Genomic DNA, 25,823 nt, shown 5'->3' on the forward strand with positions numbered 1-25,823 from the left:
AATAAATGAACATAGTGTTTTACAATAAGTAATGAAAAGGCTGCACACCTTCACCTGACTGTTCTAGAGACATCCAATTTATTGTGCTCAACTCACCCCAGAGAATCAGGAGGTAACATATCTGTCTTTGTTACCATAAAGAAGGTGGAACAGTAAGTGTAAAATTTCATATCCCCACTTTACCAATAAATGTGGGGAGTACAATGAAGAGCACTCAGTGGTAACACTCTTCCCTCAGTCAGAAGATCGTGGACTTAAACCCCATTTTGATCTGAGCAGATTGCACTTTATTTCCTCTGGGACATTCACCACCACCCCCCCCGCCGCCCCCCCCCCCCCCAGCTGATATCACACCAAAAGTACAACTGGCAAGTTCATCTTATTCAAGGCTCTGGTGCCAAATGCTTTGTCCATGTAGAACACAGAGACTTCAGGAATTGTCTAAGCTTTGTTAACATCCCAATAAATAGCCCTTCAACAAGGGCTGCTACCTAACAATCAGGTACATGATATGGCCGAATGAAATAGACAACACCCCCAGGAAAGCCATAAAAGCAGGTAAATAAAAGTTAAAAATAATATTGTGAAAACAGCAACAGGAAAACTAAAGTAAGCAAAATTATACTGATGTAGGAAGAACTAAAACTGGAATTAAGAAAGTGACAGATCTAAAGGAAGAGTAACTGGAATAGAAACAAGTCAATATGGAAAAATAAATCATATCTTGTAGTTACAAAACAATTCTAACGTAGTTGTTTTAATTGCCATATGGAGACAGATTGACTGGCCAAGTTACGTTAGCTACCTAGTTACTGATGTGCCATAGTCATGAAATCATATCTCTATTATTTGGAGAATGCAGCCATTGATTCTGTCCAGACCAAGAGCTGATCACAGACAGCACCCAGACTGTTGCTCACGGGCATCAACACGATAATCTCTGAATGACAAGTGTAAAGAGAGGACATTTCTCCCTTGCCACCCAAAGGTTGGAGATCCAAACCCCAGCTTACTGAATAGGAGACACATTTGAGCCAAATGAACAGGCTCAATGGAAAGAAGTCAAGCAGGAAAGTTTTTCAATATTTTATGACCCAACTAGTTTTGTATACTTATAGCTACAGATTTTCAACATTAACTCAAAACTAAGGCCTGAATTTTCACTTTGGTGGTGGGAAACAGGAGTCGGGTCGGTTTCCGGGTCCCAAACCCACCCCTAGGGAGTAATAGTCACTGACCAGTGATTTTCTGCAGGGAGCCACATTAACTGGTTGCCTGTCCAATTAAGGGCAGCAGGCAGGCTCTCAAAGGTAGAAAGCTAGAAGCCTTCAAGATTGAGATGAGCAGCAGGCTGCAGTAAAGGACAAGCACCATAAAGGTGCCCTCTCGCCAACCTTTTTAAAAATTCTAATAAAAAATAGAAAAAAGCAGCCAGGGTACCACGGTGGTGGTCATGTTGGGGGGGGGGAGGGGGGGATAGGGGTGAGGGAGGAGAGAAATCCCTTTACAGGGCATGTTTGGCTGCACCCACACCCAGGCAGGCAGGTAGGGCCTATAGGCCTGCCTAGAGTGCTGGACTCCCAGCCTGCCGATGAGTGCCCACCTCCAGGCAGTTGAACAGGCCCGCACTGCGTCGGGAAACTGGAGGCCAACTGGAAATTCCCAGTCAGCCTCCTTATATTGCCCTTAACAAGGCTTTTAATGAGTCTAATTGGCTACCCACCTCATAGGGATGGACAAGCCCTTCAGGGCCCTGAACCTGGCACACTGTTGGTATTTCTGGGACTCATCCACCTCTGTTCCTGACCTCAGATGGGCCAAAAGATTCTGTCCCAAGGTTGCACAAAAGGTATTAGACACAAGCTGTTAAGGATATCATTCTATCTACAGTGCAACTGAGGCTTATTAATAAAGCTTATTGCTTCAGATCTTTCGTTGAACTTTTGACACTAATCCTGTAAGCTTTCACTATAGTAAGACAGAGGGTCTTTTACTTTCTAGGTTGTCTGAAGCAATATCACTTTTAATAAGGAGCATTCAACACAATTAAGCAAAATTTTAAAAACTAAACATAATGTTTTAAAGTAATTAACATTTCATCTTATTTTGAATATATTCTAATGACATCATCAGTATAACTTCTTGAATTCTTAATATATTTCAGCTCAGTCTCCAGACAGCTGTCAATGCCGCAAGTTCATGAAGCTTGTGAAGCCCAGGCAGATTGTGAGATGCTCAATAATCCCCCAAACAGCCAACTGCAAAACCCATAAAATTCGGTGAGTACCAGTGTAAATGTGAGAACATCACCCATTAAAATGCTTGCCCCTTGGAGGATGTAGTAATCTTTGGGGCATGTAAATTAAAAACAAAACATTTACTTTACAAATTCAGATGGTTCTAACTACAAAACATTTTCAGGTTTCAATCCTGCGATATATGTGAACTCTTCATACATTATCCTAGAGACCATGTATATTGTGAATGCTGGTAAAGGCTGTACATCAAAACGTCAACATCTGGTGCCTGGGTGAATTGTGCTGAAGAACACCAGTGAGAGGAAACTCTATCCCATAATCTAAGTTACTACAGAGAGTCACCGAGCAGAAACAGGAACCTCATGTAATACGCTGTGGTCTGTGCCACTGAACGGATTCAGAGTAATGACTTGACACACAAGATGCTATTGCATAGTTGCGTGACAATTACTGGATGATGCATGAGCAGACATTCTAAAAATAAAGCACAAATCTTGTTTAATATCCCAAAGTACAGATTTTTGGATTCTAGGCGTTAGAAATAAGAACAGTCAAGCAATCAATAACTGCCAAGATCCTGATTGAAACATGCGCATGCACGTCCATATCACAAAGGTGCCTACAATTCAGCACTAATTCACTAAGAATCAGATTCAGAGGGGCCACAAGGACATGCAATGTGAAAAACAGAAACATTACACTTGTTAGATATATTATTGGTGAAAACAGGGCTTGAGATTTAGCTTCAAAAATACAACAAAGGATTAAGGGAACAAAAGCAAAATACTACAGATGCTGGAAATCTGAATCAAGAAACAAAGTGCTGGAAATACTTAGGAGGTCAGTCAGCATCTGTGGAAAGAAAAGCAAAGTTAATGTTTCAGGTCGATGACCTTTCATCAGAACCTGCAAAGGTTATAAATGTAATAGGTTTTGAGCAAGTGAAAGGTGAGGCGGGGTAAGTTCACCTTCATTGCTTTCCATCTCCATTCTTGTGTTTGATGTCTCCTGCCCTCCAACCCATCATAGACCTTCCCTTTTGCTCTTCCACCCACAACCCCCAACCCCTGCCTTTTAAATCGGGTACGCTGTTTAGAAGTCCCCCATCCATTCCTGTCCCGTAGCTGCTAATTAGACGGTGAACCTGTCTCCATACCAATTAAGGGGTCACCCCAGTGAATATCATGCATCATCTGTATTCCAAACCCCACCCCCCTCACCCCCCCCCACTGGGGGTGGGCTCGTGACGCAGAAATCATCCTGGCTCATGTTACCCAGTCCCTATGCGAAAAATTCATCCCTGTATCTTTGTTGGAAAGAACCACTGAGAAGTTAATGTAACATAAAGGCTTTACCAACCGGGAATGGGGTCGCCCAATGAATTGATCAATTAGCTATTTGGCTATTATCGGATAAACCACTTGCACCATTACCAGCTTTATCCAATCTGCATTCGCTAGCCAGAACGTTCCTGGATTCCTACAATGGTCCTTTCATTTAACAATGATCATATTTTGAACCAAGATAAAATATATTTAAAAAATCTAGATAGGCTACTAATAGTGTACTTTCCTTAAATGAAGAGTTCGACAGAGATGAGAAAACATCTTGCCCTAATCCAAATAACCAGCTGGCAAAGAAGTTGCTCTTCTGTACACAAAAGTAAGTAGAAAAGTGTTTGCTTGCTATGACACATTAAAGAACTGACTTTAATACTAATGGGATTAAAAATTGAAACCAAAAGTAACATATTTAATCAGTGCAAAGTGTTTATTCTATTATATTTGGTTATTGATCCATATTACAAATAGGTCGAATGTAAATTTCGATCAGCAGAAAGGATATAATTCCATTATCCATTATTAAATGTTATGCAACACAAACAGGTTTTATTGACCCATCACGTTTACACTGCTCTTATTCTCCACTCTACTTCTGCATTCCTACTCACACCCCATACTATTTAACATTCCTCTTTTGCAAGCAAATAATCCCCCTTTTAAAACAATTTATAGAATCCACTTCAAGAACATAATGTGTTGAGAATTCCATGGTCTAAGCAGCCTCTCTATAAAGGAAATGGTGCAAAACAGAAAAATCTAAAAAACATTTAATGGAGGATGAACTAAATACACTTGTAACCAAGTTAAAAGTTAAACTCATTTTCCTTGTTATTTGGTTCCTTGATGATCAGGACCTTCAAAAACTTCAGTGACCATCTGCTAATCTTTATTTTGCAGCTCATTTAAACAGAACTTTGTGTCTGAAATGTCTATCTGTTTGTACAAGGTTATTTGGTCAGATTAGAGCATGAGAAACTTGACATAATTCAGTGACCTAACATGCTACTGTGTCGGAAGTGGTGTTACAAACAGATATTCCAGGAAAAGTTCCAATCCTGATTAGGAAATGATTTGGTACTCTGGAGTTCTATGCCTTGCCAAGTGTGCTTTTATCTGGACCAGACTGAATTAGTGCATTACAGAGTCATAGGCTTGGATTTTTCCAACAAGGTTATGAACCCTGCCGTCAGGCTCAAATGGGCGTCAAAAGCCTGCACTGTATGGGAAACAATCATTCATTGTGATTTTTCCCCAGAGTGGCCGATTAATGGCCAAATGGTCGGCTGTTGTCCAATTATGGACAAGCGGGCCCTCAAAGCTGGAGTTCCAGAGGCCTTTCAGCTTAAGAGCGGAGCAGGATGCAATGGCATGTAAGTGAGGGAGAGGGTGTTTTTAAATGAAGGCGCCCTCCCACCAACTTTTTGCAATTTATAATAAAAAATGGCCTTTCCAGAGGAGAATCGTCGCTTACATTCAGTTGGATTTGCCATCAAAAATTGAATCGCAGATATACTTAGAGCTTCCAATTGGCATTAACACACAGCTCATAACCCTATGCCTTCAACTCAGTGGCAACCAATGGGCCACAATCGTCAGTGCTTATACTCCCACACTCTATTCTACTGATGAAACCAAAGAGCTCTTTTATACAGATCTGGATTCTGTATTGGCAACCGTCCCAAACCAAGACAAAGTGATTCGGCTCGGAGATTTTAATGCCAGATCTGGACACAACTACAACGTCTGGAAGGGCACCATCGGACGAGCCAACCGACTTCTCCTCACCAAATTCACTGAACATAGGCTCACCATCACAAACACACTCTTTCATCAGAAAGATAAATACAGGACAAATTGGAAACACCTCTGATCCAAGCAATGGGACCTGCTGGACTATGTGATTGCCCGAGCCCAGGATGGGAAGGATGTGCACATCACCCAAGCCATGTGGGGTGCAAACGACTGCTGGACAGACCACAGACTTGTACACTCCACCATGAGCATACGCCTGGCACCCAAACACTGAAGATCCTCAAAGAAATCCAGGAGAAAATTTAACATCCACATTCTCCATGATATAAAAACAAGAGGACAATTCCAGGTGTAACTTTCTTCCAGTCTTGCACTCACAGGTTCCAATAATGCCAGTGTGGAAGGGCTTTGAAACAAATCATTTCTGCGACCCAGTAGACATGCACTCAGACCACTGGGTTTGAATCTCACAGGCACCAAGACTGGTTCGATGAGAATGATAAAGAAATAGGCAAAATTCTCAATCGGAAAAGGCAACCCTTCATTATGTGCCAAAATCAGCCTACATCACAGCAAAAATTAGAAGAATACTTACCACTCAAATTTGAAGCTCAGAGAATGATACATATCATCAAGAATAAGTGGTTGGTAGAGAAGGCCAATGAAATCCAACGTTACGCAGACCAGCATGACATGCACAGCTTCTTCCAGGCCAAGACCGTCTGTGGACCAATAAAAAATGGCCCCTCCCTCTCGGGGCTGAAGACGCCACTACTCTCAAAGATGATGCAGCTGTCCGAGACCGTTGGAAGGACTACCGGAACCTTCTCAATCGGGAGTCAACAGTATCAGACAAAACCATCAAAACAATCCCTCAACAGCTGCAGAGATCATATTTGGGTATGCTGCCAACACTTGCTGAGATACAAAAGACTATACCCACAGATGAAGAATAACAAGGCGTGTGGTCTGGACAACATTCCTACAGAGATCTACAAAGCTGGTGGTCAAACTCTCAGACCTATTTACAAAAATGTGGGAAGAGGTACTACCTCCTGACTTCCGCATTGCCATCATTGTTACACTTTTTAAAAAGGATGATAAATCAATTTGTGTGATCTATAGAGGCATATCCTCTCTGTCCACAGTGGAAAAGATTCTCCTGAAACCTCCTGAACCGTCTCCTACCCATCAGCGAAGACATCCTTCCGGAGACCCAATGTGATTTCCCACCATCCAGGGGAACCACAGATAATGATCTTTTTTGTTCGACAAATCCAAGTGTCTGGAACAACACAAAGAGATCTTCATGGCCTTTATTGATCTGTCAAAGACCTCTGATTCCATCAACTATGAAGCTCTTTGCAAAGTTCTCCAGAGACTTGTATGTCCAGCAAAATATGTTACCATCCTGCGACTCTTGCCTGACAGTACGACAGCAACCGTCCTTTGCAATGAATTGGAGACTGAGCCCTTTTGTTTCTGAACAGGCATCAAGTAAGGCTGTGTGATTGAGTCAACTCTCTTCACTATTTACCTCAGCCTGGTCATGGAACTCATTTGTGACCAATTTCCACATGGGGTCATGATTTGAGTTTCGACTCGATGGGAGGTTTTTCAACCTTAACAGGCTGAGAGCCAAGACTAAGGCAACTCTCTAGCACATTCATGACTTACAATATACCAATCACTGTGCAGTTGCAGCCCACACTGCAAGTCACATTCAAACCACCTTCAACCTCTTCAACACCACATACATCACTCAACATCAGCAAGACCAAAATCCTCCACCAGTCCTCCCCCCTGACAAGCACCTACTTTAGAAGTCATTTAACGCTTCCCATATTTCAGCAGCTACCTTTCTCAAAAGGTCACCACTGAAGTGGAGATCCAGCACAGAATCAGCTATACCAACGCAGCCCTCCAAAATTTGTGCAAGTGTATCTTCAACAAGAGATCCCCATAAGAGGACAAAAGCTTTAGTCGACAAAGGTGTTGTTATCACTACTCTTCTATATGGCGGTAAGACTTGGGTCGCCTACCAAAGGCACCTCCGGTCGCTGGAGAATTTCCACCAGCAGTCTCTCTGCAGGATACTCAAAGTCAAGTGGGAAGATAGGCGAACAAACTCCAGTATCCTCACTGAAGCCAATTTCTCCAGCATCGCAACCATGATTATGCAAAGTCAGCTCCGCTGGTCTGCGCGTTACATCCGCATGCTAAATAATCAGCTTCTGAAGCAGATCCTCTTTTCACAACATAAGGATGGCACCCGATTTCAAGGAGGCCAGAGACAACTTTTTACGGATATTCTGAGGGCCTCATTGAAAACAGGACAGATCAATATCGGTGCATTGGAGGAACTTGCCGCTAACCGTGCCATGTGGCAACGCCTCATCCAACAATCCACAACACAGTCGGAAACTGCATAAACTCTGCTGCGGAGAAGCATTGAAAGCAGGAGAGCAGGGCCCTGGCTTGAGAACCCCTTGCCCTCAGGTTAACACTTATCTTCTCTGTGCAACGACCTGCAGTTCCAGGATTGGCCTGCCAAGTCACCAGAGCACGCACAAATCATGAACCCTGGCAGACGTCATCCTCGTTTCGAGGGACTGATGACAATGACTTGAATTGCAGACCAGGCTCAAGGGGCTGAATGGCCTACCCCTGTGTCTAATGGGTGCAGTCACTGGTATTATTGAAAATGAAATGGAGGTAAAGGGAGAAACTCAATTGCCAGTATCCTGCACAAAGTCTCGCTCACTCATCACTCCTGTCCTCACTGACCTGCAATGAGGTATGAACATAATATGCTGTTCATTACACCAAATGCGCACCATTTATACCATTTGCTCCAAGCTCTCAAGCTTTTTTGTTCCCTCCGTATCTCATAGCACATTAATTTTACTGTGCTGCTGCTGATGGCAGTGTGCTGAAGGACTTGTCATTGGGTTTGACATGATTGCTGGCCACTGATAGGGTAGGTGATTCAGCTACTCACATAAAGCAGCAAAGCAATTTTGTGTGCACCAGTCTTTTAAGTGTGTTACTGCAGCCATTTGCAAAGGTATAACATTTGAAAAGATAGTCGCGAATCACACCTTTAAAGTAACTGTGCACCAGTTTGCGCATAAACAGCTTTTAAAAAATGTTCGAGGAGCAGCACCTGATCTTTCGATTAGACACTCTACAGCCTTGCGGACTGAACATCGAGTTCAATAACTTCAGAGCATGACTGGCCCTTTTTTTTAATATTTTATTTTTTAACCATGTGCCTATTTTTCATGGAGTCAGAGCTGCTCACTATTCTGCTGTTAACACTCTCTCCAGAATAATGATTTGTCTTTCACCACAAGCATTAACACACTCTTTGCCTTTGTCCCAGGACAGCTTTGTTATTTGATCTTTCCTACCCTCTGCCCTATCAAACACCTTCCCCTTTGTTCTCTCCCCCAAGACCTGCTTAAAAACGAATTCTTTTCTAACCTTTACCAGTTCTGATGAAAGGTCACAGACCTGAAACATTAACTCTGCTTTTCTCTCCACAGATGCTACCAGACCTGCTGAGTATTTCCAGCACTTTTTGTTCTGATTTCAGATTTCCAGCATCTGCTGTATTTTGCTTTTATAAAAAAAAATGTTCAGGTTGCTGAGGAAATTGCACTTTCACACAATTTCCGAAACCCCAGCTGCTGTTGCAGAAGCACTTCCTAAAGTGAAAGTAAGTTCTTGGACTTATGGTGCACCAGACACAACCTCAAAATGTCCCAAAGCGCTTTGCAGCCAATGACATACATTTTTTAAATGTAATCACTATTGTAATATTGGAGATGTAACAACCAACCTGTGTACTGCAAGGTCCCACAACCATGTGATAATGACAAGTTAATTTGATTTATTGACATTGCTTGCATCCAGACTAAGAGCTGATCGCAAGCAGCACCCAGACTGTTGCTCACAAGCTTCAAACAAGAATCTTTGAATGACAAAAAGAAAAAGGACTTGCATTTATATAGCACCTTTCACAACCATTGGACATCTCAAAGCGCTTTACATTTCAAAAAGTATTTCATTGGCTTTTGTCACTGTTGTAATGCAGGAAACGTGACAGCCAGTATGCACACAACAAACTCTCACAAATAGCAATGCGAAATGACCAGATGATATGTTTTTGTGATGTTGATTGCGGGCCAGGACACCAGAGTTGACTCCCCTGTTCTTCTTCAGCATAGTGCCAGGGAATCTTTGACATCACCCAAGAAAGCCTTGGTTCAATGTCTCATCCAACAGTGCAGCACTCCCTCAGTTCTGCACTGGAGTCAGTATTGCTTTTTGTACTCAAGCCCTGGAGTGAGACTTGAACCCAGAACCTTGTGACTCTGAGGTGAGAGTGCTACCAACTGAGCCACAGCTGACACTGACAAGTGTAAAGAGATGGAGGATTTTCTCTTGGTGAACAACGGTTGGAGATCTCAACCCCAATTTACTGGATGGGAGAAATGTTTGAGCCAAATGCACATGTTCAACAGAAAGGAGCCAGGCAGAGGTTTTTCAATAATTTACAACACAATTAGTTTTATATACACAATTAGAGCTGTAGAATATTAAATCAAAACTAGGACTGCACAAAAGGTATTAGACACAAACTGATAAGGATTTCATTTTATCTCCAGTGCAATTGAGATTTGCTAATCTAGTTTATTGCCTCAGATCTTTAGTTGAACTTTTTGATCCTAAGCAGGTTTCCTGACAGTAAGACAGGGATCTTTCACTTTCAGGTGTCTTAAACAATATCATTTTTAACAAGGAGTGTTCAATACAGAGTTAAAGAAAAAATAATTAACAGAGAATTTAGCATTCCAGTATCTAGAAGGTCTTCACTTTTCCCATTAATGCTTCCAAATCTGGCAACTTGCACACCATGTGATTAGCATCCAGTAATTACCACAAACAGCCATAAATCCCTGCAGTATAAATAAATGCTCAAAGGAGGAAACCATCCACTGAAAGCTGCAGAATTCCATAGTTCTTACCACCAACCGCAATCGATAGGATAAGAGTGAAGTGAAAAATCTAGTTCCTTTCAACACCCACAACAGTTACAAGGTTGGTACATATTATAGATTTGGAACAATTCTGAAATGCAAATTAATGAGTAATATAAACAGTTTACAGCTGTAAATTTCTGAAATAGAATCAGTTATTTCTGTGATATGTTGCCTGCAAGAACACTGAATCACTGCTGCTGTCTTCCACCTTCCATATTAGGTTGATTGCTCAAGAGTTAATTATGGTCTGTGGTTTCAGGTCAGTCTTCATGGTACTTCACAGCTTTTGGACCAGTGTTGGTCTCTGTAAAGTTGTTGAATACTTTCTGATTCTGACACAAATTAAGAAGCCTCAAAGCAGAGCAGAAGACAATTAGAAACAAATCAATTTACTTAATGGCTGACTGGTTATCAGTACTGTAATTAATCCTTATAAGGAAAAGTTGATGATTTGCAAAAATTATTTTAGATAGCACAGTGACGAAATAAAGCTGCAAAATGGACTGCAGGCTTCCCATTGTGATGTCGATGATGATCCTATGGAATTTCTCCAATGGTAAATAATGAACTTCCTATCACCTTATTTTAACTATATTCTGATGACATCACCGGTATAACTTAATGAACTCTTGCTATATTTCAGCTCAGTCTCCAGACAGCTGTCAGTGTCACAAGTTCACAAAGCTTGTGAAGCCCAGACAGATCGTGAGCTACTCAATAATCCCCCAAACAGCCACCTGCAAAACCCCTGAAATACGGTGAGTACCAGTGTACATGTGAGAACGTCACCCATTAAAATGTTTGCCCGTTGGAGGATACAGTAATCTTTGGGTCATATAAATTAAAAATAACATTTGCTTTTCCAATTTAAATTGTTGTAATTGCAGAATGTTTTCAGGTTTCAATCGTGAGATGTATGTGAGCATCTGATACTATATAAATTGTGTGTATATTGAGTGTGGTGGTAAAGACTATACATTGGTACAACGTCTAGTACCCGAGTGTTCAGTTGTGGCTCCCACTATTTTAAAACAACTGGGATAGAGTTTCCGCTTTGGGTGAAATCAGCAATCCAGTCGCAAATTGCAGTAATTTTGAAAAGAGTTTTTCTCCCCTTGAGTTTCCGGTCAAATTCATTTGCATATTGCTGAATGCAAAATCTGCCATGAACCAGCACAATTGGGCAGTGTTAAAATTTTTTTAAAATATGCTTAAAAAATTCCTCTATTTATAGAGATAGAGAGATATATATTAGATAGAGAGATATATATTAGAGAGATAGATATAGATGTCCCACAGACTAGTCAAGCAACAGCCTGACATGGGCATACTCAAGCAATCATACCTTACAGACAATGTCATCACCATCCCCGGGTATGTCCTGTCCCACTGGCAGGACAGACCCACCAGAGGTGGTGGCACATGGGTATACAGTAGGGAGGGAGTTGCCCTGGGAGTCCTCAGCATCGACTCCGGACCCCATGAAGTCTCATGGCATCAGATCAAACATGGACAAGGAAACCTCCTGCTGAATACCACCTACCGCCCTCCCTCAGCTGATAAGGCAGTACTCCTCCATGTTGAACACCACTTGGAGGAAGCACAGAGGGTGGCAAGGGCACAGAATGTACTCTGGGTGGGGGACTTCAATGTCCATCACCAAGAGTGGCTCGGTAGTACCACGACTGACCGAATTGGCCGAGTCCTAAAGGACATATCTGCTAGACTGGGTATGCGGCAGGTGGTGAGGGAACCAACAAGAGGGGAAAACATACTTGACCTTGTTCTCACCAATCTGCCTGCCGCGGATGCATCTGTCCATGATAGTATTGGTAGGAGTGACCACCGCACAGTCCTTGTGGAGACAATGCCTTCACATTGAGGATACCGTCCATCGTGTTGTGTGGCACTACCACAGTGCTAAATGGGATAGATTTTGAACAGATCTCGCAATGCAAAACTGGGCATCCTTGAGGCGCTGTGGGCCATCAGCAGCAGCAGAATTGTACTCAACCACAACCTGTAAACCTCATGACCCAGCATATCCCCCACTCTACCATTACCATCAAGCCAGGAGACCAACCCTGGTTCAATGAAGAGTGCAGGAGGGCATGCCAGGAGCAGCACCAGGCATACCTCAAAATGATATGTCAAACTGGTGAAGCTACAACACAGGACTATCTGCATGTCAAACTGCGTAAGCAGCATGCGATAGACAGAGCTAAGCGATCCCATAACCAACGGATAAGATCTAAGCTCTGCAGTCCTGCCACATCCAGCCGTGAATGGTGGTGGACAATTAAACAACTAACTGGAGGAGGTGGCTCCACAAATATCCCCATCCTCAATGATGGGGGAGCCCAGCACATCAGTGCGAAAGATAAGGCTGAAGCACTTGCAGCAATCTTCAGCCAGAAGTGCCGAGTTGATGATCCATCTCGGCCTCCTCCTGAAGCCCCAACATCACAGATGCCAGACTTCAGCCAATTCGATTCACTCCGTGTGATATCAAGAAACGACTGAAGGCACTGGATACTGCAAAAGCTATGGGTCCTGACAATATTCCGGCAATAGTACTGAAGAGCTGTGCTCCAGAATTGCCGCGCCCCTAGCCAAGCTGTTCCAGTACAGCTAAAACACTGGCATCTGCCCTGCAATGTGGAAAATTGCCCAGGTATGTCCTGTACACAAGAAGCAGGACAGGTCCCACCCAGCCAATTACCGCCCCATCAGCCTACTCTCAATCATCAGTAAAGTGATAGAAGGGGTCATCAACAGTGCCATCAAACAGCACTTGCTTAGCAATAACCTGCTCAGTGACGCTCAGTTTGGGTCCCACCAAGACCACTCAGATCCTGACCTCATTACAGCCTTGGTTCAAACATGGACAAAAGAGCTGAACTCAAGAGCTGAGGTGAGAGTGACTGCCCTTGACATCAAGGCAGCATTTGACCGAGTATGGCATCAAGGAGCCCTAGCAAAATTGAAGTCAATGGGAATCAGGGGGAAATCCCTCCGCTGGCTGGAGTCATACCTAGCACAAAGGAAGATGGTTGTGGTTGTTGGAGGGCAATCATCTGAGCTCCAGGACATTACTGCAGGAGTTTCCCAGGGTAGTGTATAGGCGCAACCATCTTCAGCTGCTTCATCAATGACCTTCCTTCAATCACAAGGGCGGCACAGTGGCGCAGTGGTTAGCACCGCAGCCTCACAGCTCCAGCGACCCGGGTTGAATTCTGGGTACTGCCTGTGCGGAGTTTGCAAGTTCTCCCCGTGACTGCGTGGGTTTTCGCCGGGTGCTCCGGTTTCCTCCCACAGCCAAAGACTTGCAGGTTGATAGGTAAATTTGCCATTATAAAATTACCCCTAGTATAGGTAGGTGGTAGGGGAATATAGGGAAGGTGGGAATGTGGTAGGAATGGAGGATTAGTATAAATGGGTGGTTGATGGTTGGCACAGACTCGGTGTTTCAGTGCTGTATCTCTAAATAAAAAATAAATAGAAGTGGGGATGTTCGCTGATGATTGCGCAATGTTCAGCACCATTCGTAACTCCTCAGATACTGAAGCAGTCCGTGTAGAAATGCAGCAAGACCTGGATAATATCCAAGTAACATTCGCGCCACACAAGTGCCAGGCAATGACCATCTCCAACAAGAGAGAATCTAACCATCTCTCCCTGACATTCAACATCATCATCACTGAATCCCCCTGTTTCAACATCCTAGGGGCTACCATTGACCAGAAACTGAACTGGAGTAGCCATATAAATACCGTGGCTACAAGAGCAGGTCAGAGGCTAGGAATCTTGAGGCGAGTAACTCACCTCCTGACTTCCCAAAGCCTGTCCACCATCTGCAAGGCACAAGTCAGGAGTGTGCTGGAATACTCTCCACTTGCCTGGATGGGTGCAGCTCCGACAACACTCAAGTAGCTCGACACCATGCAGGACAAAGCAGCCCGTTTGATTGGCACCCCATTTACAAAGATTCACTCCCTCCACCACCGACGCACAGTGGCAGCATCTATAAGATGCACTGCAGCAATGTACCAAGGCTCCCGAGACAGCACCTGCCAAACCCACGACCTCTACCAACTAGAAGGACAAGGGCAGCAAATGCATGGGAACACCTCCACCTGCAAGTTCCCGTCCAAGTCACACACCATCCTGACTTGGAACTATATCGCCTTTCCTTCACTGTCGCTGGGTCAAAATCCTGGAACTCCCTTCCTAACACTGTGGGTATACCTACCCCAAATGGACTGCAGCGGTTCAAGAAGGCAGCTCACCACCACCTTCTCAAGGGCAATTAAGGATGGGCAATAAATGCTGGCCTGGCCAGCGATGCCCAGATCCCATGAATGATTAAAAAAAAGATAGATGTAACTTGGTGCTGTTTGATTAATACAGCTGGAAATGGGTTTATCACAAAAAAAAGCATTTTAAATGATCATGTCAATCCACCACCTGAGAGTAATCCAATTTTAAATTACTGAAAAATGACAAAAGATACAGAAACATTTTCTATTAATATTGGGGTATGGTCGTCAGCTCCTCAGTAAATAAAAAAATACATTTAAAATGTGCCTCATACTATTCTTGCAGTCAAAAGCTTAATTTTTACAGCCTCCTCTAAGGCTTGCAAATGAGCACAATTAGAGGACTATGCCATTGATGATTAATTCATCCTGGGGTCATGGCCAGTTTTGTTGATGGGGCCTGCTTCTAGCGCAATGTTTTTTAAACTAATGTAAAAGATCACAGAAACTAGAGTTGCACTAAACGTAATTTGCACTTAGAATTCTGTGATCTTCTGTGCAGGTTATGCTAATTTTGGGTGAATTGTGCTGAAAAACACCAGCACTGCTAAGTGGAAACTCTATCCCATGATCAAAGATGCCATAGGGAGTCAGCGAGCAAAAAACAGGATCATGTAATATGCTATACTGTCACTGAATGGACTCAAGAGTGTTGACTTGACACACAAGATGCTATTGCATGATTTTGTAACAATTACTGGATGATGTATTAGCACGTATTCTAAAAATAAAGCACAAAGCTTGTTTAACATCCCAAAATACAGATTTTTGAATTCTGGATGCTACAAATAAGAACAGTCAAGCAATCAATAACTGCCAAGATCCCGATCGGAATGAGTGAATGCACGTCCATATCACAAAGGTGCCCACAATTCAGCACTAATTCACTAAGAATCAGATGCAGACGGGCCATAAGGACATCCAATATGAAAAATGGAAACATTACACCACGCTAGACTGGTGGAAACTGCAGCTTTAGATTTAGCTTCAAAAATCTGACAAATAAAGGATTAAAGAAGCCAGATCTGATCCCAATTTTCTGCTCAGTGCCCCTGTCTCCGAACAGCAGACTTCCTCCCTTCTTTATTCCATCCCATCATGACACCTCAGGGAAAACACACACATACTCCACTTTAAATGTTAATTGATTTCTCCTGCGATTACTTTCCACTACATATAGAGTTTGCTACTAAATCCAGGTAACACAACAGAACAATTTATAAAAAAAGTTTTGAACAATTGCCTTTTCCTGATAGTGCTTACATTTGTTACACTGTATCCAGCTGTAAACAACATCTTAATGACTCATGTACCTAACAATGAGGGCATTTATCATGTAACAGGATACTTTGTGCCTCCATTTTTGAAGGGATGTTAAGCAAATCAAAATGGAAAAATTAATGTAGGTTTTCCCAAATAAACACAAAATAGCCCAACTGGTTAGATATCAGGTTTGCAATTCATTTGAGGTCCAACACATACTGTTAAAAAAAAATTACTGGTTTATTCATTACTCATGCATTTTTATTATTGATGGTACAAGCAAAGTGTTTTCCATTTTTGCCCATTTCATTTCGATCATTACCTGAAAATTCAAATTTCATCTACACGCATGATACAACTGTCTGACTCTTATCTTTGTTGGAAAGAACCGCTGTGTAGTTAATGTAACATAAAAGCTGTGCCACCTGGGAATGGGGTAGCTCTTTTGTGGGGTTTTAGCACTGTAGCTAATTAAGCGATTACCTGTTCAGTTGGGATAATCTGGGATAAACGTCTATACCATTACTACCTTTATATAAACTGCATTAGGTGGCCAGAAAGTTCTTGCCTTCCTATAATGGTCCTTCCATCTAATGATCATCATAATTTGAACTTCGATTAAAAAACTGTAGATAAGCCACTAATGGTGTATTTTCTTTTAATGAAGAGTTCAGTTGAGGAATGAGAAAACATTTTGTCTTGATCCAAATGGCCAGAAGGCAAGGAGATTGCTCTCCTGTGTGCAAAAGTAAGTAGAAAAATGTTTCCTCGCTATGGCACATTAAAAATCTGACTTTAATATGTATAAGACATTAAAAATGTTAACGATATATTGAACTCCAAGTGCTTATAGTTTATTCCATTAGGTTATTGATCTAGATTACTACAAATAGGTTGATTGTCAATTCTGATCAGCATAAAGAATGTAATTCCATTACCCATCATTAAATGTTACATAACAGAAGCAGGTCATTCGACCCACCGAAGTTACGCTGCTGTTATTCTCCACGAGTTACACAAGACGCTGCCAAGTCCATTTGCACATTCCTACTCACACCCCATATTGAGTATTCCTCTTTTAGAAGCAAATAATTCCCTTTTAAAACAATAAATAGACTCCGCTTCAAGAACACATTGTGGTTGAGAATTCCAAGGTCTAACCAGCATCTCTGTAAAGGAAATTGTTTTACACAAATATCTAATGGAAGATGAACCAACTACACTTGTAACCAAGTTAAAAGTTGCCTTTATTTGCCTTATGTTTTGGCTTCTGAATTATCAGGACCTTCACAAACTTCAGGTACAATCTGCTAATCTTCATTTGCAGCTCATTTAAACAACAAAACAGAACTTTATTTTTTCCTGCAACGTCCAGTTGTTTGTGCAAGGTTACTTGCCCAGATTGGTGCATGAAAAACCTAACCTTATTCAATGACCTAACACGCTGGTGCTGTAGGAGGTGGTTATTACACACAAATATTCCAGACAAAGCTCTGGAAATGATTTGGTACTCTGGAATTTCATGCTTTGACAAGTGTGGGTTTATTTGGACTGGATTGAATTAGTGCAATTGCTTGGGAAACCACAGTGCAGAGCTAAAGGAAACAAATAGTTAATCTGAATGTTATTTTTCCCAAAGTGCTGCAGATTACTCAATGGTGTAAATATATATCCACTATGAAATAAATCAGTGCTACAGTATTACAATTCCACTGAACCACCCAACAGGAAGCATCTAGTGAGGTACAAAACACTAATACATGTTTTGCAGCTAAAATTGATAATTGACCAGGAAAATGTGAACGATAAAGAGAATTATATTTAATGGTATTCATTATCGGATTAGTTACTATAGTATTGTATAATATTTACATTATCAAAAGACTGAATCACTGTCGCTTTCCATGGAGGGTTTTCTGTAGTATATTGTTTGGATGTAGCTAGTTGCCCTTCTCCCACGCACAGTTGTTGAGTTAGACCACTGGAATTGGGCCGAAAATTGGGGTGGGGGGGGTGGGGGGAGAAATGAACCCGCCTCCGATGGGCTTGGGGAGCCACACCAGGATTTTACACTCCTCAGACCCTTAATTGGCCTTGGGTGGGTTTTCCACCTTCTTGAGGCAGGAAATCCCGCCTACTGGAGCTGCTGGCCAATCAGCGGGCCGACAGCTCTCAATCCCAGCAGCGCCACTGGGAGCAGTGGCCACCGCTGGGACTGCAACCCAGCCACAGCAGCAAGAGGGACGACGGCCCCAGAAAACAGGTAAGATTTTGGGGCCTCGCCGGGAACAATCGGCCGTGCCCCAGCAAAGCAAGGTGGGGTCAGTTTGGGGGGGGGGGGGGGGGGGGTGCAGGTGGAACTTTCTTTCAGTGGGGGGAGGGGGTGCGGTTGGGGCTTTGGGGCATGAGCTGCCTGCCTGCCAAATGGTAAAATACCAGCGGCGGTGCAAGGAGGCCCTTAAGTGGCAGTTAATTGGCCACAAGGGCCTTGATTGGCCTGGGGAAGGCGGGCTGCTTCTCGCCGCGGTCACCCCTCGTAAAATTGCAGCCAGGTGGGAAAGGTGTCGGGAACGGCCCTCTGCCTCCTGTTCAATTTTACGGCCACTCCTGTAGGGCACCATAAAATTCTGCCCTACGGTTCACAAGATAAATTAATATGTTTTTAAACTTTATTGCAAGAGACGTTGGCTCCAGTCTTCAGGTTTATACACATCACTATCGATGGCTTTAATCAACTCCTTGTTCATCAACGGGGAGTATATAATGTTGGGGCAAGTCTTTCCTTCGAATGGAGGACACTACAGGGGTAACTGGAACGAGGTTCCACTGGCACAAATGCATATCGGAGACAGTATTTTAACACACTAGCCCTAATTTAGTGGCCCAAACTTGCTTTCAGCAAATTGTAACTGTGTTAATTACTAATATCGATACCAAATGAAACCAGACCAACTTGGGCGGCACAGTGGTTAGCACTGCAGCCTCACAGCTCCAGCGACCCGGGTTCAATTCTGGGTACTGCCTGTGTGGAGTTTGCAAGTTCTCCCTGTGTCTGCGTGGGTTTCCTCCGGGTGCTCCGGTTTCCTCCCACATGCCAAAGACTTGCTAGTTGATAGGTTAATTGGCCATTATAAATTGCCCCTAGTATTGGTAGGTGGTAGGGAAATATAGGGACAGATGGGGATGTGGTAGGAATATAGAATTAGTGTAGGATTAGTATAAATGGGTGGTTGATGGTCAGCACAGACTCGGTGGGCCGAAGGGCCTGTTTCAGTGCTGTATCTCTAAACTAAACAACTTGTCATTGATCTCATTGCTGGCCGCCAACAACTCTCAAAATGACACCTTGCGTGGCAATTCATTCCATTAGACAAATTCCTCGATTTTATAGTCATTAAAGCTCTTTTACCTGTGCAGGAAGCTCTGCATCACATCAATAATCCAGTGAGTCTAAAGTGCTTTTGTAAGATCACACTATAATTATAGATGAGGAAAGCCATTCTTCCCATCTTAATTCATCAAGGAAGACCCTACAGTTGATGTATCCCAAAGGTTTTCACACTAAAACTATGTTCCATACACTGAGCAATCTGTGTGAAGGAAATCTTTGATATCAGCCCTCATTTGCCTTTTGTTTGAACCCATGTTCCCTGGTCCCACTCTCAATTCAATATTCCAACTTCACCACTTTCTATATCTTCAACTATCTCATGCATCTCAGGATCACCATTTGAACACCTCCTTCTAGTCTGAAAAGTTCAGGTTTCTCCAGTCCGTCCCCATAATGCAGATCTGAGACAGTAGGAATTGTGGTTATTCTCTGTGCTGCCTCCAGTCCTGGAAAGCCAGCCTTGTTTCTTGGTGACCAGAACTGGACACAGTAGTCAAGATATAATCACAACTTCCTTTGACTTACATTTCACTGTTTTGGTTGCATAGTTCTACCTTGTGTTGGCTTTGTTGATTGCTGCTTTGTACTGGTTGGACGTGGAGTCTACGAAGACTCCCAAGTCTCGCTCAACTGCATCCGTACCTATTTCGGAGGATCACCTGTGTGAAATCTACAAAACGTAGCAAATGGGTTAAATCAGTAGGAATACAGTACCTGAACAATGACTCCTTAACACTTTAATGTTTATTTCAGGTTTGGAAACCACCCAAGCCAAGAGAAGATATGTCTTTGCAAGCTTATGGTAAACTTAAAGGAGTGCCATCCCCAAAAGCTGAAAGGTGCACATACCCTGTTTTGAATAAATAAACACGAATTTTATGCCGAAAAGAAACAACCAACATGGACCAGTTCGTCTGAATGCATATTATTTACAGCACAGAAATATGCCAACCAACTCTTCATTAATTAATGCCTTTCATTCATTTGTATTAAGTACTAGAAACACACTTAGCTAATGATCACCTACAAATTATTTGCAAGCAGCTTTTGGCATGATATCATAATCATTGGCATTTCAATATAAATATAATACTCAATGGTACTAAGCCTAAAACAGCAAAAGCTATTACCGACCTATATACCACTATACAAAAGCATATAATAAAAGTACAATGCACTGAAGGTGACAAGTTAGTATTCTAATCTGCACATTCAACAGAGAGTTAAAACGCGTTTACGATTAGAAATCATGACAACGTTCCCCCTAAATTACATACCTTTGTGTAAAATAAAATGGTCCCGAACCTCATTACTAATATCAATTCCTCCAAAGGTGACAAATTAAATGGCTACTTTTCTCATTCACATTTATGGGACCTTGCTGGAGCAGAATATAGGCTACATTTGCTGAAATAACAGCAGTCAATGTTCTTCAAATGTAATTAAAGTGTCAAGTGCTTTGCGATGTTGCAGCACAATAAAGGTGTGATATATATGTATTTATACTGCCTTGCAATTATTTTTAGATATTCATGACTGTCTATGCATTACTTACATTTGACCAATGCTGCTCTGAAATATGGAGACACACGTTATGTGCTTTACATAGTATGCCATTATCTTAGATTAGTTCATTTGCACACAGATTCTGAAGTCAATATTCAATCTGGCTATTTAACTCCAGGCAACACATTGGGCAGACTATGAAAAGTCCTGGTGGTTACCTACAAGGATTCACACCGTGATAGTTAATTTATGCTACCTTCGCAACACAAACAGGCAGAAGTGAATTACCAGTGGATATTTGAAAAACAGTCCTTCCATGGTTATGAAATTCAGATATCATGTACTACGATGGGCTGGAATTTTTCTTATTTTTACACTATGCCTGAAATGCTCAAGAAGGGGGCATAATCTTAAAATGAGAGAGTTAGGTCACTCAAGAGCAGAATCAGGAGGCACTTTTACAGAAATCTGCAAGTCTCTCCTCCAAAAGACTGTGGGTGTGGGAACAATTGGGGCTTCCAAGACAGAGTTGGATAGGTTTTTGTTAGGTAAGGGTATTAAGGGATATGAAGCAAAGGTGCGAAAGTGAAGTTGGGGTGCAGATCAGTCATGATCTACTTAAATGGCAGACCAGGTTCAAGAGACTGACTGGCCCACTTGTGTGCCTATGTCAGGAGCAACAGGTTACTTGGGCCTGGTCGCTGGGATCGTTGAAAATGAGATGGAAGTTAAGGGGAGAAACTTTGCCGCCAGTGCACCAAGTCTCACTCACCCATCACCCCTGTCCTCATTGAACTACATTGGTTCCCAGTCCCCAATTTGAAATGTTCATCCTAGTGTTTAAATCTAGTCATGGCTTTGCCCCTTCCACACTCTGTAACCTCCTTCAACTCTACAAAACCATTCCTCTGACCTCCTGTGCATCCCCCCCTCCCTTTTGCTCCACCCCCCCCCCATTGGCAATTGTGCCTTCAGCCAACTAGGTGCCATGTTCTGGAATTCCGTCTCCCAACTCTTCTGCTTCTCCATCTCCCTCGCCTCCTTTAAGACCCTCTTTAAAATCCACCGCTTATCCCACCTCATATCATCTCCTTTGGCTCAACGTCTGTTTCTTCACTAGGCCTCCATGAAGTGCCTTATTGGTTTTTTATGTTAACGGCACTATATAAATGCAAGTTGTAGTGGTAGAAAGTTGGAGGGAAGAATTTATTTTCCACAGAACGTGCCTCAAGGCTAAAATCTGAACATACGTTTGAGTTTCATTAAGTTTATTAACAATGTTTTCCGATCATCTGGCCTTTTGTGATTTAACACAATTGCATTGCCAATAAGCAGAAACCAATCTGGTCGAATTGCATTTTATTCAGGCTAGAATAATTATAAACACTAAGAATTTTGAAAGGCTTAAACTGTGATTACAGTACTAAATGTGTACAAACATTGTGCAGTGACAAAACAATACAACTATAGTGTGCGTGCGCACTGTTCATTACACAATCATTTGCTCCAAGCTCTCACATTCCTCCTGCTCCCTTTGCATCTCAAAGCACACTCACTTTACCGCTGCGCTGATATAGCGTGTTGAACAGAATTGGACTCGTCATTGGGACCCTGACCACAAGTCGTGGGAGTCAGTTGCCAGTGATTGCCAGAGCTGGCAGACAGCCGTAAAGGCGGGACTAAAAAGTGGCGAGTCGAAGAAACCTAGCAGGTGGCAGGAAAAAAGACTGAAGCGCAAGGGGAGAGCCAACTGTGTAACAGCCCCGGCAACCGATTTTATCTGCAGCACCTGTGGAAGAGTTTGCCACTCTAGAATTGGCCTTTATAGCCACTCCAGGCGCTGATTCACAAACCACTGACCACCTCCAGGCGCTTACCCATTGTCTCTCGAGACAAGGAGGCCAAAGAAAGATTGGGACCGACATAATTTCTGGCCGCTGAGAAGTTAGGTGACTCAGCTACTATAAGTACATAATCCGCAGTCATTTGGAAAGATATAACATTTTGAAACAAAAGTTGTGAATCACACCTTAAAAGTAACTGTGCACCAGCTTGCGCGCACAGTTTAAAAGAAAGAACGCTTGTCAGGCTGCTGAGAAAATTGTCCTTTCGCACTATCCAGGACTTTAGGAAGTGCTTCTGCAACAGCAGCTGAGGTGGAAGAAAGTTCTTGGATTTATATAGCAGATTGATCAATGTCAGGAGGTCCTATGGTGTTTTGCAGCCAATGAAATACTTGTTAAAATGATTACAGTTGTAATGTAAGGAGACAAGTCAACCAACTTGTGCACAGCAAGGCCTCACAACCAGCAATGTAATAATGGCCAGTGTTATGGCCATATGGTGTGATTTGGTGGTTCCCACTGTTCAATTCCCACGGGACCACAGCAAGTGTGTTTTGTTATTAGGGTTTAACCCCTTGGTGTTTTATTTGTCAAATAAACAGACAGCGAAAGGTTTTCTTGCAGGTTTAAAACAGAAAAACAATTATTTATTGACCCAAAATTGTCACAACTGCATCCACTCTCACATTCGCTCGCACACAGGAGGCAGATAGACAGGAAAAAGGGGATAAACCATTATAAGTGGGGAAGTCACGGTAAACCTGTTGAATTCTCTTGGAAGTCAAGTTCTGGTTGGTTGCAGGCCTGAGGCATTTGTAGATTTCTCTCTTGGGTGAAAGTTCAGTTGGAGACAGGGCTCACTTTTAGTTTACTGTTGTATAAGGTGTAGTCTACAGCAGGCATGCCCAGTCTGGCTTAAGGGAAGTAAGCTTCTTGGATGCTGACTTCTGGGTGTGTCTCTCTCTCTCCTGGCTGGCTTTTAAAGTAGAGATGTATTACATCTCCCCTCCTGGTATGAGACACTTTGGTCTCTCCCCTATGGTGATCGCACCATGGCCCACTTCACACCTCCTTTGTTTCAGAAGAACCCATTCAATTCTGGAACATTTTAGGATGGGTGCAATTGACACCTCATAGCTTTGAAGATTTTCCTTTGCCCATGCGAAACAGTTTGAAAATACAAACGCTATGTCCTTTTCCTTCAACAGCCATTTTCGAGCACATTGTTCACTTTTGAAAAGAAAGGCCCTTTTTTTAAAAAAAAGACAAAGTCAGCTTTTGTAACTCTTCAGTTTTTGTGCATAATTTTGCATCATCACACTTCTTGAACACATGACACCAGTTAATCTGGTTTAACTACATTGGTTCAGGAATAATTACTGGCCAGGACACTGGGGGCAACTCCCCTGCTCTTCTTCAAATAAGGCAATTGGATCTTTTATGTCTCTCCGAGAGGGCAGACAGGGCTTCAGTACAACATCTCATTGAAAGATGGCACCTCCAACAGTACTACACTGAAGTGTCAGCTTAGAATTTGTGCTCAAGTCTCTGGAATGGAGACATGAACCCAGAACCTCTGAGTCAAGATAAGAGACTACCTACCGAGTCAAGGCTGACACTTGTTCTACAAATGACAAGTGGTCCTGCAAATGAAACATGCTAATCACCAAGATGGCTGCAGCTGTTGAAAAACAGAATATAACTGATTAAAATTAACGCATGTTTCTTTTACAGAACATTGCGAACAGCACTGCACAATCATTCTAATTAAAAATGAACGGGCTTATGATGGAATCAAGCAGTTGTGTTCAAGCATTCCCGAAACACACCAATCCATTTGAAATAAAGCCCAGAAACATCATCTTAGTCATTTAAAAGATTAAAAAAAAATGTACATTATTTACTGAAAAGTATGCGTATTACAGTATGACCCAATCTTTTTTCATAAGCATTCCCAGTAAGTGTGAAGGCGGCAGTGAAAGAGTTTTCAGGAATTTATCGGTTGAAAGAACAGCTCACCAGCTTGTGTTATAAAGAATGATGTTATTAACAGGTGCTAGTAAGAATGAGCAAAGCGAACAGATCCAAGAACGGGAATGGATTCCAAAAGAACTTTTAACTATGAAAGTAACATGAACTGCAGAAAATCAAACATCAGGGACTCTGACCTTCACTGTATTTTTGTTTTTACACATGGGATATAACCTCTCTCTAGCCAGTTGTCAAACAAAAGCAAGTTATATCTGTAGTATAGATTGCATGGTATAATTTTATTTCTTTAAATCATGTGCAGCAAAAATAGCAAGCAAATGGGGATGGAATGCATAACTCTGCAAATGGATGTAGTACCGGCACAGTTAAGGTAATGCTTTATTTTATTAATTGAGGTAAATTGAAAGTTCATCTGGCAAACTGTTAAAGCCACATACATTCTTTAACAGAAGACAAATAAGATTGTAGTTAAAGTCAGCACATCTCTATCTTTAGGTAGGGGCAGGCGAGAGGGAGGAAAATGGTGTAGCACCATATTCATTTGCAATGGTAAATCAAGGCACTTTTATTTTTTAAGCTTTATTGCCTGCAGGCCTCCAGTAGTCTTATAGTATCTCATCTAAATAGCTAATCAATCTGGACAGTCAAGTGTGGATGCATTAATCTATGGAAATATTAAAGCGAAGCCCAATCTGTGTGCACATATCTATCACACACACACACAAACCCCGTCATAATGCACAAAAAGTTTAAAAGCCAGCTGCAGTTAAAATTCATGTCCCAGTCTAAATTGACACAAATGTTATGAGGTTTTGTCAACTGTCACCAAAATGACTGAGTTGAGAGAGGAGCCAAACCACATAATTCAAACATAAATGATGTTGTGATTGATTCAGTTACAACCGACAGCTCCTTTGTCAATGCAGTTGTCAGTTCAGTACAAGGAGCCCTAGGAACTGTTTCAGCAGCATGCGAGTTTGTTGAATTGCTCAAATTAGATGGAATCCATATGGAAACATTTTAGGTCAGGTCAATGTATCGCCCACAGCACTCAGAAATATAAGAAACAAAAAATCACAGCGGAGTAGATTTTCAACTTGCTCCTCA

The 25,823-nt window shown here is 42.3% G+C and overlaps 1 protein-coding gene across 20 annotated transcripts in view; it reads right to left on the reverse strand.

The window, feature by feature from the left end:
* The window catches only part of rassf4a (Ras association domain family member 4a), a 219,044-nt gene that overhangs the window by 98,398 nt on the left and 94,823 nt on the right, over positions 1–25,823 (reverse strand). For 10 of the 20 annotated variants that reach the window (XM_068020647.1, XM_068020655.1, XM_068020643.1 and 7 more), the window contains one exon: positions 19,900–20,044. The exons of 7 other annotated variants lie outside the window; for them this stretch is intronic. The gene's annotated coding sequence lies outside the window, so the exon portion shown is untranslated. Of the gene's footprint in view, positions 1–19,899; positions 20,045–24,326; positions 24,348–25,823 lie in introns of those variants that run through there. 3 more of the 20 variants (XM_068020658.1, XM_068020644.1, XM_068020654.1) reach the window with 2 other exon arrangements.

The sequence above is a fragment of the Heterodontus francisci genome, chromosome 42 (genome assembly GCF_036365525.1).
Source record: "Heterodontus francisci isolate sHetFra1 chromosome 42, sHetFra1.hap1, whole genome shotgun sequence".
Lineage (NCBI taxonomy): Eukaryota > Metazoa > Chordata > Chondrichthyes > Heterodontiformes > Heterodontidae > Heterodontus > Heterodontus francisci.